The sequence below is a fragment of the Xenopus laevis genome, chromosome 3S, assembly GCF_017654675.1.
Source record: "Xenopus laevis strain J_2021 chromosome 3S, Xenopus_laevis_v10.1, whole genome shotgun sequence".
NCBI classification, from domain to species: domain Eukaryota; kingdom Metazoa; phylum Chordata; class Amphibia; order Anura; family Pipidae; genus Xenopus; species Xenopus laevis.
Genome location: NC_054376.1, coordinates 45,201,599 through 45,214,279, shown reverse-complemented (window position 1 = coordinate 45,214,279; position 12,681 = coordinate 45,201,599). Strand labels below are relative to the sequence as shown.

Here is a 12,681-nt window from a genome sequence, read left to right as displayed (position 1 = left end):
AATTGGACCCCTAAATTCAGACAAGGAGTGTGCAGAGATTTTAGGAGCAGGAGCTGCAGGCAGAGTAAAAGGCTTTTATAGGTGACGTATGAACTACGTGGGCAGTTTTTTACCCAAATGCCACATCTTATAGGCTTTTCCTACTGAAATGACATCTGCTTGCGGATTTCATCCCCCTTTCATTCTCCAAAGCAGTCTCTCTTGGTCTGGAGACGTCCCCATAGCTCCAGAGAGCTTTCCTACAGAAAAGCCATAGACTGGCAGCCAAAAGTGGAGGGGGCTGCAGATGGGGGGCGGGTGGGGGTCGACAGATTCTCCAAAACTTTCCCTTTTCGGGATTTGGTATACTGGAGGGAAGACTGTGGCACTGGAGCTGGACCCTCTCAAAGTAAGTCAATTTTATTTTTTTTACCTATTTATGCATAAAAATGACAAATGTATCATTTCTGTATTTATTTATACGTCGACTGTGTACAGTCCTGGTCTTGGATGTGACATGTAATATATACACCCAGTAGCATCTGCCTGGAAACTGTGAGTCAACACGCAGGCGCGGGCAGGTAGATATCTGAATAAATACTCAGACCTTCTGTACATAGAATTGGCGATTTAAGAGTCGATTTTAAAAGATGGCAAAATCTGGTGTATATATTTTTTTTAAACTATACATTGTACACTTTTTTTAAAAAAAAAAACTATAAATGGTATCTATAAGAGAAGCATAGGCAGAAAATAGGTGTCTTTCTTTTGCAGCTTGTCTACACACCCAGTGATTGTGTTTGTATTATAAGCTCCTTTGAACTCCATAGTTAGCAAATAAATGGAGCTGGGCTCGTAGGCTTGGTGCTGTGTGTCAGTCCATTCAGGCTTGGCTTGGCAATAAGCTCTCTCCATAGGAACACAATAGGGCCCCAGTGTGACTGCAACAAAGAATGTACAAGTAGTTAAATTGCAGGACACGTCTACTGCCTGGGTGCTTGAGTCCCATACAAAAAAAAGGCACGGGAGAAAGGAGAGCACTTTTCTTTGGGCTGGTGAGAAAATACTTAGGCTAAAAGTCTGCTTGGCGTCTTTATTTCACTGGCAATGGAGCAGATATAATTCAATAGGAAACTCGGAGATTTTTAATGAAAGGATGGCCAGACTGGCTGCAAAGTGAGGCTCTTGTGAATCAATTAATTATTAGGACAAATAAACTTTGAAGTGGGACCATTTTATAAAAAAAAAAAAAAATACATATATACACATTTTCCCAATTATGTAAAAAGAAAAAAATGGAGTAGAATTTTTTCTATATATATATTTTTTTTTATTTTTTTATAACGTTTATATAGTTTACATTTTTTTCTCAGTTATAAATGTTCGAGAGGAACAGAATGCATTGTAATTTTTCTTTGTACTGTGTATTTTCCGGTTTAGCATTGTGCAGTCGTCTATTTCTAAAATGGCCAATTTGCACTTTACAGATACACCAGCGAGCACATAAAAATGTGAGTGTGTGATATATATATACTATTCTATACGTACGGACACACTCGAATACACAGATATACACACACCCACGCTCTCTCTCTTACTCACACACCTATGTCTATAAATAGATATAATTGCAGAGTGGCGGCTTTGCAGTAAACTCCTTTTAATATACAAGCGAATCAGTGCTATTTCGGTGACTAAGCTGCAGATATATGTATGCCATTGTTGCATTGAGCAGCTACATAAATACAATTTTTATATACAATGTATTTACTGGAAGTCAATGAAAAATAAATACGCTATTATATGAAAGGTTGAATGTTTACATATAAAATAGATATATTTTTAACAAGTGATTAATAGATGATAGATTAGATAAAGATAGATAGATGAGAGAGAGAGAGAGAGAGAGAGAGAGAGAGAGAGAGAGAGAGAGATACTAGATAGATAGATAGATAGATAGATAGATAGATAGATAGATAGATAGATAGATAGATAGATAGAAAACCCAGAATGCAGAATTTTACAAAAAAACATAAAATAGGTTGTTGATAGAAGGATGCTGACGAATGGATAAATAGATAGATAGATAGATATAGATAAATAGATAGATATATATATGATAGATAGATAGATAAAAAATAGTCTATACATTGCTGATTGCCATAGCTGCTAATGAGAGATTGATGCTAGATATATACATAGACAGATGAGATATAAACCATATATAGAACAGAAAACTAGGCAGATAGGATATCCAGTTGAATTAATAGTCAGTTTAAAGGCAAACTCCACAACTAGAGAGACAGATATGGAGACTGACAGTCAGGCAAAGAGAGACAAGAGCTGTCAGCCTATCAGACTGTCCCAGGGCTCGGCCCTTTGTTCAGCACAGAGCCTGGTGGTACTGATGGGGTCAGGCCCAGGGGATGAGGGAACATACTGGCCAGTGCTGGAGATAGACACAAGGGAGATTCCTGCAGTGCTGTTTGGTTGCTAGGGCCGGACCTGGGAGTGTTAATGGGATTGTCCCTGACCTTGCCCTGCTGTGTGTCTGGGTGCAGCAGTTTGATGGATCGCACTAGCCCGTGACAAGTTCACTAGCCCGTAGCTCCCCTGCTGCTCGTGCCGGCCTGTAGCGCCTGACAAGCGGATTGAGCGCCCCGGCTGCCCTCAGCAGATCAGCCCCGGCTGCCCTCAGCAGATCAGCCTCGGCGCAGGGGGATTCCTTTCTTTGGGGAACAATCATCAAAGAAACTTCCAAATTGCTCTGCATTCCTTTAGCCGGATCCCCCGCGGCACGGCACTTCTATAGCCCTAATGGTATTATGGGATCATTCAGAGGTGCCGTAGCCCATTGCAGAGCTAACAGGATAGCGCTAAGTCTGTCTGCCCCTCACTTTCAGCATTTGGAGAGCGGCGCGTACAGTTGAATGGGATGAAGCGAGGGAAGGGATAATAACACTGAACAATACAACAACACGTTCCAGCCTGGGCCCAGGGTGCATTGTGTAGGTACATGGACTCGGGGCTACTTCTGCCATAATCTCTGCCCATTGACATTCGCAGGCTAATATAACCAGCACTGGCCATTTATCTCGGTTAGTAATATGTTGTGTGTAACGTGATTGGCATCTCCAAGTGCGCTAAAGAGCCAAGAAATACCATCAGATCATGTCACTGCCTTCAACCCTGAGCTGACAGTTGGACGTGGGTAACGTTGGCGAATCTATCCCATAGGCTGGGGCAGGGGTGGGCAGAAGGGGCACTTGCCTTGGGCGCAAAGCTTGGGGGGCACCAGGCAAGTACCTCACATGCAGCCTACCCCTAGTCCGGCAAGTGTTGCCTCAGTGACAAGTGGGTGCGCTCTCTGAAGTCAAAGTGCTTTGCGCTTAACCGCACTCGGCTGCGCACACGTGCGTCCTCTGTTGCGCACGGTTACGCACGCGCGTCCTCGGTTGCGCACGGTTACGCACGCGCGTCCCCGGTTGCGCACGGTTACGCACGGTTACGCATGTGCGTCCTCGGTTGCGCACGATTACGCACACGCGTCCCCGGTTGCGCATTACTGCGGTTGCCTACAGGGCCCGGCTGTCCTGGTCTGGGGGCACGTACAAGTCTTGGGGTGCGGATATGCCAGTGTAAGTATGATCTCCAAACATGTCACACTCTCTGTCACACGGATGGGGGGTGGGAGAGGAAATACCACGTGGCTGTTAAAGGCTAAAAAGTGCAGCGCACGCCTCCTGGAGAATGCAGCATTGTGGGGATTTAATTGAGATTCCTTCAGAGCGTTAATTAAAGACTAAAGGCAAGTGCAGAAAACGAGGGTAGCCCGCATCCTCCCTCCATCCTCTCTGTTTCTCCACCCCCTTCTCTCCTTGCCCCGCCCACGATGCTTCCCTCCACCTCTGCTCGGCTCATGGTTGGAGGGCGGGAGCTGCTGCTGCGGTGACGTCAGTGCGGTCTGAGCTCCAACTGGCAGCTCCGGGGATAGAGTCAGAAGCTGAGAGGGCTAGCGGATCAGCCAGGTGTCATGCTTGGGAGCTGCAGCTCACTGTGCAACTGGAAGCCATCGCCCCCCGCCTTAAATGGGGACCCCTGCGTGTCCGGAGAAGTCCTCCTATCATCAGATTTCACCGCTGCATCTCGCCTGCTGCTCCTTCTGCCTCCCGGATCTGGAGATGCCCGTTGCGTGTAAGTGTCCGCTCTTTGTGGGATCCAGCAGTGCCTGAGCCTGTACCAGTGACAGAGAGAGAGAGATCATGCCCCCCCCCATAGGAACAATGGCACCTTCTTGTTCTAGCTATAGGCCAGGGCTAGCGCAGCCGCCGGAACTTGCCTGTCAACAGCACGTTTGCCACATGCGGAAGGATTATTGTTGCTGGATTTACAGTCTGATCATCATATCACTGGAACGTGATGGAATCTGCTCTCTGTCGCCATGGCCAACTGGCCCGCGTGGAGTTTGCCAAGGCCAATGGCCCCCACACCCACACCCGTGCTCCTGTCCGTCTCTTCCACATAAATCTCTACCTGAAGTTCAGTGTGGGCGTGAGGCCTCCCCATTGCAGCAACTGCCCACTGTATTGTGAGTAGAGCGCAACTCAGGCTTGTACCATCACCAACGGGTGGGGGGAATTAGCCCTGGGATCCACTTTTCTGTCTGGGATTGGCACACAGCGTGTACTCATTTCCATATTCTGATGGCACTGAAAACTGCTTTACTGTTTGTTACTTAGTACACAACTTGCACTATACTCCTTCATAACAATAGCATTATTATTCTTTTTAACCTTCTTTGCTTTTTTTTGCCAGGACGAATACGATTTATCAGCATTATTACTAATAAGATATTTAATAGGGCAATCATTGATAATATTAACAGCATCATCTATTCACTAGGGCACATTAAGAGCTATTATCTTAATTATCATAATTAATCCATTTTTATTTCACAATTAATTCTATTCGCATAAAATCATAAAATGTAATATCTTCAGTATCGGGGTGACACTTACCCAAGTGCCACTTAAATACCAAGGTTCACATTTGTAACAAGTAAAAGAGACTGCACTTGTGATGTCTGCTCGTGCCTGGCTATGCAGCCTGCCAGACACACACATTTTATTTTATATTTAAGGGCAATAACAGCAGATATCCAATATATTAGGACTATATTTATCAAGGAAACGCTGGAGCAATTATAAGGGAAAAGTATTTTTATTTCATTATCACCCTACTGTGATGCTATTTGATAAATATGGAACACCAGTTTTAGCAGCCAAACGACTCAGACTTATTTATATTTATCATAACCCAGAAGCAGAGCAATCTACTGTCACTAGGTGTACCCTGTGTGTTTGACTAGCGTTTTAGGGTTTAGAGAATGAGCCTTGCAATGTAATATTAAAAGAAAGAGAGTAACCCAGTTCTGAAATAGATAGAATGATTTGGCCTAGGGGGTCACATTGCAGTAAGAAGTGGGAAGATATAAAGTACACGTGATTGTATCCATTTTTGTTGCTGCACCGTTGCTCATTGTATTTCCAAGGAATTGCCAATACTACACATGTACATAACTATTACCTGCTGGCTGACAACACACTAGGCCTCTCTGCCATTTAAAAGTCGGAATGAGTGATTCCTTCAGCACCCTTACATATCTATAACATGTTTGGGCGAGGATTCGATATGAATCCCTTGTCTTTAGTGCAAGAGAGATTTCCATGTTTTTCCCATTGACTTCTCAGCAGGTCCTCATTGAAGGAGGACAGAAAAGTGACCCCACCAGGTCAGATCTTATAGTGGAAGCAGGGTCCCTGCTAGTTTATTTCTAATGAGAGGCAGAAGGGATATGTGCATATTAGCCCCTAGCTGTTAGTCTGAGATTAGGTCTATCCTTATTGAACAAGAATAGGATTTAGGTCCTAACGGATCTATAAATGCCCAGCAGAATGAACCTAATACTGCCAGTTTTCAGGCTGAGTGTACAGATGTTCCCAACGCATTGGTATCCAATAATACTGGTACCAATATATAATATTGAGATCATCCAGTTTTTTTTACCACCATTGTTTTTCTCTACCATGTTTTCAAATTTTTTGTTGAATGCAGAATGCTTTCAGTTGGCAATTTAATAGTACTGGAACTGTCTGGAACTAGGAGTAGGCAGAAGAGGCACGTGCCTAGGGCGCAAAGCTTGGGGCGCCAGGCAAGTACCTCACATGCAGCCTACCCTAAGTCCGGCGCACGTGCGTCCTCGGTTGCGCGCGGTTGCGCACGTGCGTCCCCGGTTGCGCACGGTTAAGCACGCGCGTTCTTGGTTGCGCACTGCTGCGGCGGGGGCCAAAGTGGCCGGCCAGTTTGCCTACAGCGCCCGGCTGGCCTGATACTGGAATGCACCATGACAAAAATTTGGCAGGGACATAATTTGTAAGTCAGGCCCTTGAGACCAAAAATAAATGAGGTTACTACGGGTTGGTTAAAAATAGTTTGACCCAATTAAAACATGGTGACGTCGCGCCGTGGAGGAAGAATGAGGCTTCCCAATCGCTATTAGGCGAGGTTGTGTTACTCTCAGCTCAGGCTTCAGCGCTGATTAGAAAAACAAAGTGCAAACAGGATGATTATAGATTCATTTTAGCCAGGGAAGTGGAGCATTTCTTTGCCCGTGCGCTGGGCTTGAATATACAATTTTAGTATTGTTTTCTGGAAAATTTGAAAGGGAACTTAAGCACTAAATACTAGGTGCATCCAACATGCCCACAAACAGATAAACAACTGCACATATCCGAATTGAACGTGCCCTCATTACTATGCTGTGTGCAAAGCAATAAATAGTGATACACAACCACACGCATTGATCCTATAGACTACTGCTCGGTAGCAAGTGCAGGGCTGCGGCGTTCTGCGATCAACTCGCTGGATGTAGGCCTTTCACTGTAACATATCGTGTGCACTTAGATCTCATGTACTTAGGTAGTCTCTGCTCTGGCCACATACTGGCATGGCTTACACTATCCTCCGGTACTGGAGTGCAATGGGAGAGCGCATTCCTAGCGCTGAACGCCACATTTCAGGACTTTGGTCAGCTCCACTGTATCTCCAGTGTATGTCTATGGAGCAGTGGCTGGGCGGAAAGCCTGACACTAAAAGGCACATTTAGCGGCCCAGTCTGCGTTATGGAGACTGTCAGAGATTTAGGGGTTATCTGGGTTGTATTATTTAAACAGATTTCTACTAATTTTGCCTGTAGCCTGAATAGGTGGATATCCAGTTTGTTCTCAGAGAGACAAATAAACATGTCGATCAGGAATTACAGCGAAACAAGCAGTGTTGTTATACTGGTGCTTATAAAAAACTTATATTATATACTGGGGATCTGTCATGCTGCATTGTACCGTGGTTCCCTGACACTCTTTAGCTCCGTACTCTTGCCGAATTGAAAAGGAACTCAATCCTGATTGGTTTTTCTTTTTCTTTCCTTTCTGAGACATTCATTAATGAGTCCTTTTATGTATGGGACATGCTGCTCTAGTCTCCTGATGCCTTTAAAGTTCTTTCTTTCTTTCTTTCTTTCTTTCTGTTTAATATTGTTTAAAATGCACTCTCTCTCCCTTTCTCTGGACTCTGTAAGAAACTCCCTCATTTTCTCGAACTGACTCCTCCTCCATTGCCCCTACTTTCACTCTTGTTCAATCCCCTCTTCTCTTTCTCCTAATCCCTATTTCTTCTCTATCATCATTCACACAAACCCCTCTTCTTTCTCTCACTCAATCCACAACTCTCATCCACTAAATTCCTCTCTTCTGTCTCTCTCACAGAATTAAATGACCCCTTACTTTCTCTCTTTCTTTCAAGCCCATTCTCTTCTTTCTGACTCACTCAATGGGAGAAACCCTTCTTTCCTCTCTAACTAAAAAATTACCTCCCCTCTTTCTTCAACCTCCTTCTTCTCTCTCTATCTCTATCAACGCCCCGTTTCTCTCTTCCCCCCAAATCGCCCTTTTGCTCTCTCTGACGCTCAATTCCTTTTACAGTCACCATCTCTCTCTCTCTCTCTCTCTCTCTCTCTCTCTCTCTCTCTCTCTCTCTCTCTCTCTCTCTCTCTCTCTCTCTCTCTCTCTCTCTCCTCTCACACCCACAATCACCCACTCTCTGTTCTGCACATTTAAGGATTCAATTTTCATACAGGAATAATATTGGCCAACACCCTAATACTTATATTTAACATACTCTACAAATGGTGAGAAAAAAATAAATTCCATTTGAAAATATTGCACACAGTGATAATAATAATAATTCTCGATAAAATAAAATACATTATTTAGGTTTTTTAGCATGTCGTTTAATGATGGGGGGGGGGTCTCTGTCCACAAAACAGTAAAGCAATATAACATTTCCATTATCCCACATGATTAACAGACGACTCCTTTAAAGCAAAACATCTTGTGAATGTCCCCTGCTCTTTTCACTCGTTATATGTATTTCTATATGGATCTATATATCTATATATGTGTGTGTGTATATTACTGGGAACCACGAACAAATTAGAAGTATAGGTGGAAGATAATATAAGCATTTCGCCCTTTATTTTGTACTTTTGTTTAAAACTGTCAATAAAAAACAATTAAAGTGCATGCAATTTGTTCACAAAAAGGTAGATATATAGAGGTTTTAAGGAGACCTCTGCGTTTTAAATGGACTTTTCATGAATGATTTTTGATTCCAAGCAATCCTGTCTTGTTAGTTAATATCCAAATGATATATAGCTATTGTTATATCTTTGTTTCATTTGCACATTTTCATTTTTCATTTCAGTCCAATATATTCCTGAAATATATTTCGGTAATATTCGATTTTTTTTTAAACTATATTCGTATATCTAACAACACTAGGAGATTTTTTTCCATGTTAATCAGTTACTGTATAACGTCAACCGTCCACTACCGTCTGTGTGCCTTTAGAAATATGTTCATAATTTAAAATAACTTCCCTAGATATCATCATTATAAATAATTATGCAGGTTTCTTTAATGTTTGGTGTGATAACCTCCTTCAGGCCTAACACTTTTTCTCTAGCTGCCCAGTTAGTCCAATGCTTTTCTTTCTTGTCTCTGTGACAGCACATTATATCTTAATGAAAGTTACATTCTCATAATCTATATACGTAATTCCTACGGTTTTTATTTTTCCATTTCTTTTCATTTTTTCTGCCCATCTTGTGCAGAAGGAATATTCCGTTTTTTATTGGGCATTATTGTGATTTTTTTCCCATATAGTTTATATTTGAGAGTTGTATTGCAGTATATGCATTTAATTGTTAATATTCCTACATTTTCATACTACATACTGTCTTTTATTGAATGCAATGAGATGTGCCTTGATTTTGGATTCATTATCGGTTGCTAAATTACACATTTGCAGTTACTTGGTACGTTAAAATCTGTTTTTGAGCTTCTAATTGAGGCAAAAAGAGGTTCCACTGATTTCTTGCGTTTGTAAATGCTTTTGCTTGTACGTCACTGCCCCTGTGTAATATATTAACCTTTATGTAATCATTTGCTTTTTTAAAAGAACATAAACATTTTTTCAAATAAAAAGTCATAAAGGAAAAGCAAAGAAAATGAGCGCGAAGTAATATGTAAATATTATATAACATTTGTTGTTGCGCAACATTATTGCGTCATAATTAAAATGTAAGACCCTTTAATCTGCTACTAAAAGCCTTACATCAAATTTGCTAAATTATGAACTGCATTGTCTCTTATTCACTTTGGTTTACATGTGTGTTTTTTTATAGTGTATTAACATATTATTGAGAACTGGCTAACTAAATATTGTAACTGCCCCTCTCTTGGTAAACGACTCTTGTCGCATAATTAGTAAATCGCTGTGATTCAGCAAAGGGACACTTACATATTGTCAGTATCATTAGATGGGCCATTTAGGCAAAAGAGAGGGAAGCTGCTGGAGTTTAAATGCCGGTGCGCTCATTGGCTGCCTCTGTAGTGACGTCACATTCTCATAGGTCATATTAACTTAAGAAAGAGAGGTTGGTAAAAGAGACAGAGCTCGCAGTCTATATTATAAATCTTACCATGTGTCTTTGCCCTCGGGCGGACAAGCAAGATGGAACACATGGTAATGGATAGTAAGTCAATGCATATAGATAATACATGACCTCATAGTACCATCACTTGGACTGCTATTATTGTACTTATCTGTATTGTTTTTTTGTTTTTTTTTTTACTAGATTTTTTGGTGACAGATGGAAGATTTGTGAGGATCCCGAAGGCCAGGATGGGGAGTTTGTTTCTATCTTTGGTTATCTAGCTGTATGAGTGTCAATAAGCCGTCATAAAGCTAGATAACCGAAAGTAGGAATCACTTCCAAGGCGTCACCTTTGGTACATCCATGGAGGGAGAAGACCAGTCTAACACCCCAGTGCCCGTCAGCTCCGCCTCTGACTTTCATTCCAGGTAACATCTGTTGCTTTCGCCTTCTACTTGTCATTCTCAGAGTAATTGTATTGGCAGACGTAAAGGGGCTCCAACTGCCGCATTCTGCGTTATATGCAGGTCTCAGGGAGACCTCAGCTTTAATGGGTGTTTTAAAGGGACACAGGCATATTTGCAATTTCAGTTCTGTGGGGGCTAGAGATGAGCAGGAGACATGGCAGGTTGGGTTAACAGTGAAAGGGCGTCGGTATTAACACATTTAAAATGTTTTTGTGCGCTAAGACCCAAACCAAGCACCAAATGGACTGCTAGAGCCAATTTGCCAAACCTAGTGCCAGCTGGTTGATTGCCACCGGCCCCACTATAATTACTGTATATGCCAAACATCTAAGTGACCCTGCGCCCCAGAACCCCCAAATAACTGAATATTCCTTCCAACTGCAATCCTGTTAACCATCCTTTGTTGACTGTAGGCACCGCCCCCAAGAAAGTGTCGCTCAACTGCCCACATGCAGCAACTCAGCGTCCCTTAAAGGGAAAGTTGTGGTTAGGGTCATCACTACGCTTTGGCGTTTACCTTCATATCATGTACCATTGAATGGAAAGGGAAAGTGATATGGTCGACTACACAGACATCATTTTACAAGAACTAAGGAGTTATTAGCAGTGCCGGGCCAGCCGGGCGCTGTAAGCAACCCAGTCGGCCACTTCGGCCCAGGCCGCAGCAGTGCGCAACCAAGTACGCGCGTGCGTAATCATGCGCAACCGCGCGCAACTGGGGACACGCGTGCGTAATTGTGCGCAACCGAGTACGCGCGTGCGTAACCGTGCGCAACCGCGCGCAACTGGGGACGCACGTGCGCAACCGAGCGCAACCGAGGACGCACGTGTGGAACTGCGCGCGAAGCGCACCCACTTTTCAGTGAGGTAACAATTGCCGTACTAGGGGTAGGCTACATGTGAGGTACTTGCCTGGCGCCCCAAAGTTTTGCGCCCTAAGCACGTGCCTCTGTCTTCTGCCTACCCCTAGTTCTAGCCCTGGTTATTAGAAAAGAATATGTAAGCATTTTTTTTAATTAATTGTGTGGCACCTGAGCCCTAGATGCTTCCCCATGCAGTCTTTCCCCAACAGCTCTTTCTTCGGTTTCACAGGTGTGGAGCTGGGGCATATTATTTGTATACAATACTTTTTCTGGCACACAATGGAAAATACTACATTTAGAAATGTGCATTCTGTTTCCATCACAACCAGTGACACACTGCTCCCCCACTTCCTTCTCCCATACTTATCTGCCATTTCTAGCTAAGCATCGCAATCACATACACAATTGCATTTACAAAGACAGAACATTCCCATCAAATATATATATATATATATATATATATATGTATTGGCATAACTTGATGTTACTGGGCCCACAGCAAATTCATTTTAAGGCCGCCAACATAACCAGAGGTTATCCTTTTTTACCAGTATATTTTTAAATTGATCAATTATGTTTAAATTGCTCATTATTTAGGGCCTCATGTAGCCCCTATATCACCTGGGCCCCCCTGCAGTTGCAGGGTCTGTTTCCTCTGTAGTTAAGCTATACACATATCCCTATATGAACACATATATATACACTCCCGCATAGACAAAAACACGTGCAAATACACAAACATACACACAAAGATAGCTCCACCCACACATAGGGCTGCCTACAATGGCTAGTTGTTGAAATTTATGAGCCAAATTAACTTCCGTAGCAGGTCTGATCCCATTGTATTGGCCAGTGTTGTATGGGGATTTATGGAAGGGTATTGTGAGGGCAATGTGCTTCAGCACTGGGTGCTGGATATAGAGATGTCGTGTTTTCCATAATCTTAGTTGTTTTTAAGGGTTGCTTGAAGTGGGGTCACCTAATTCACTTCCAGGCTGAGTTCACAGCAATTGAAACTTTGGAAATGAAAAAGAGTACAGCTTCTTCAATGCTGGGACCTTGGGCCAGGCTAATTGGTTTTCATTCAAGGGGACAGTGGCTTTTGTGAAAGGCCCAAACAAGTTTTTTCCCACGCCATGTCCAGCACTTGAATAAAAAAAATTAGAGTGTTTCTTTGAAAAAGAAAATGAATTACCAACAGTGCAGCATAATGTTAGCAAGAATTAAAAAAACACAAAAAAAAATTGAGTACATATATGAGGAAAAGCTAGGACCTTACTTAAGTTTGTCTATCATCTATCTATTTATCTCTATCTAT

At 42.7% G+C, this 12,681-nt stretch overlaps 1 long non-coding RNA gene across 3 annotated transcripts in view; it reads left to right on the top strand.

Annotated features, from left to right (window-relative positions):
* The first annotated feature begins 281 nt into the window (after positions 1–281).
* Positions 282–12,681, top strand: part of LOC108712850 — a 48,751-nt gene continuing 36,351 nt past the window's right edge. Inside the window, exons 1-2 of one of the 3 annotated variants that reach the window (XR_001935055.2) lie at positions 282–388; positions 10,235–10,461. This is a non-coding gene — a long non-coding RNA (uncharacterized LOC108712850). The remainder of the gene's footprint in view (positions 389–10,234; positions 10,462–12,681) is intronic. The other 2 variants (XR_001935056.2, XR_005966616.1) reach the window with 2 other exon arrangements.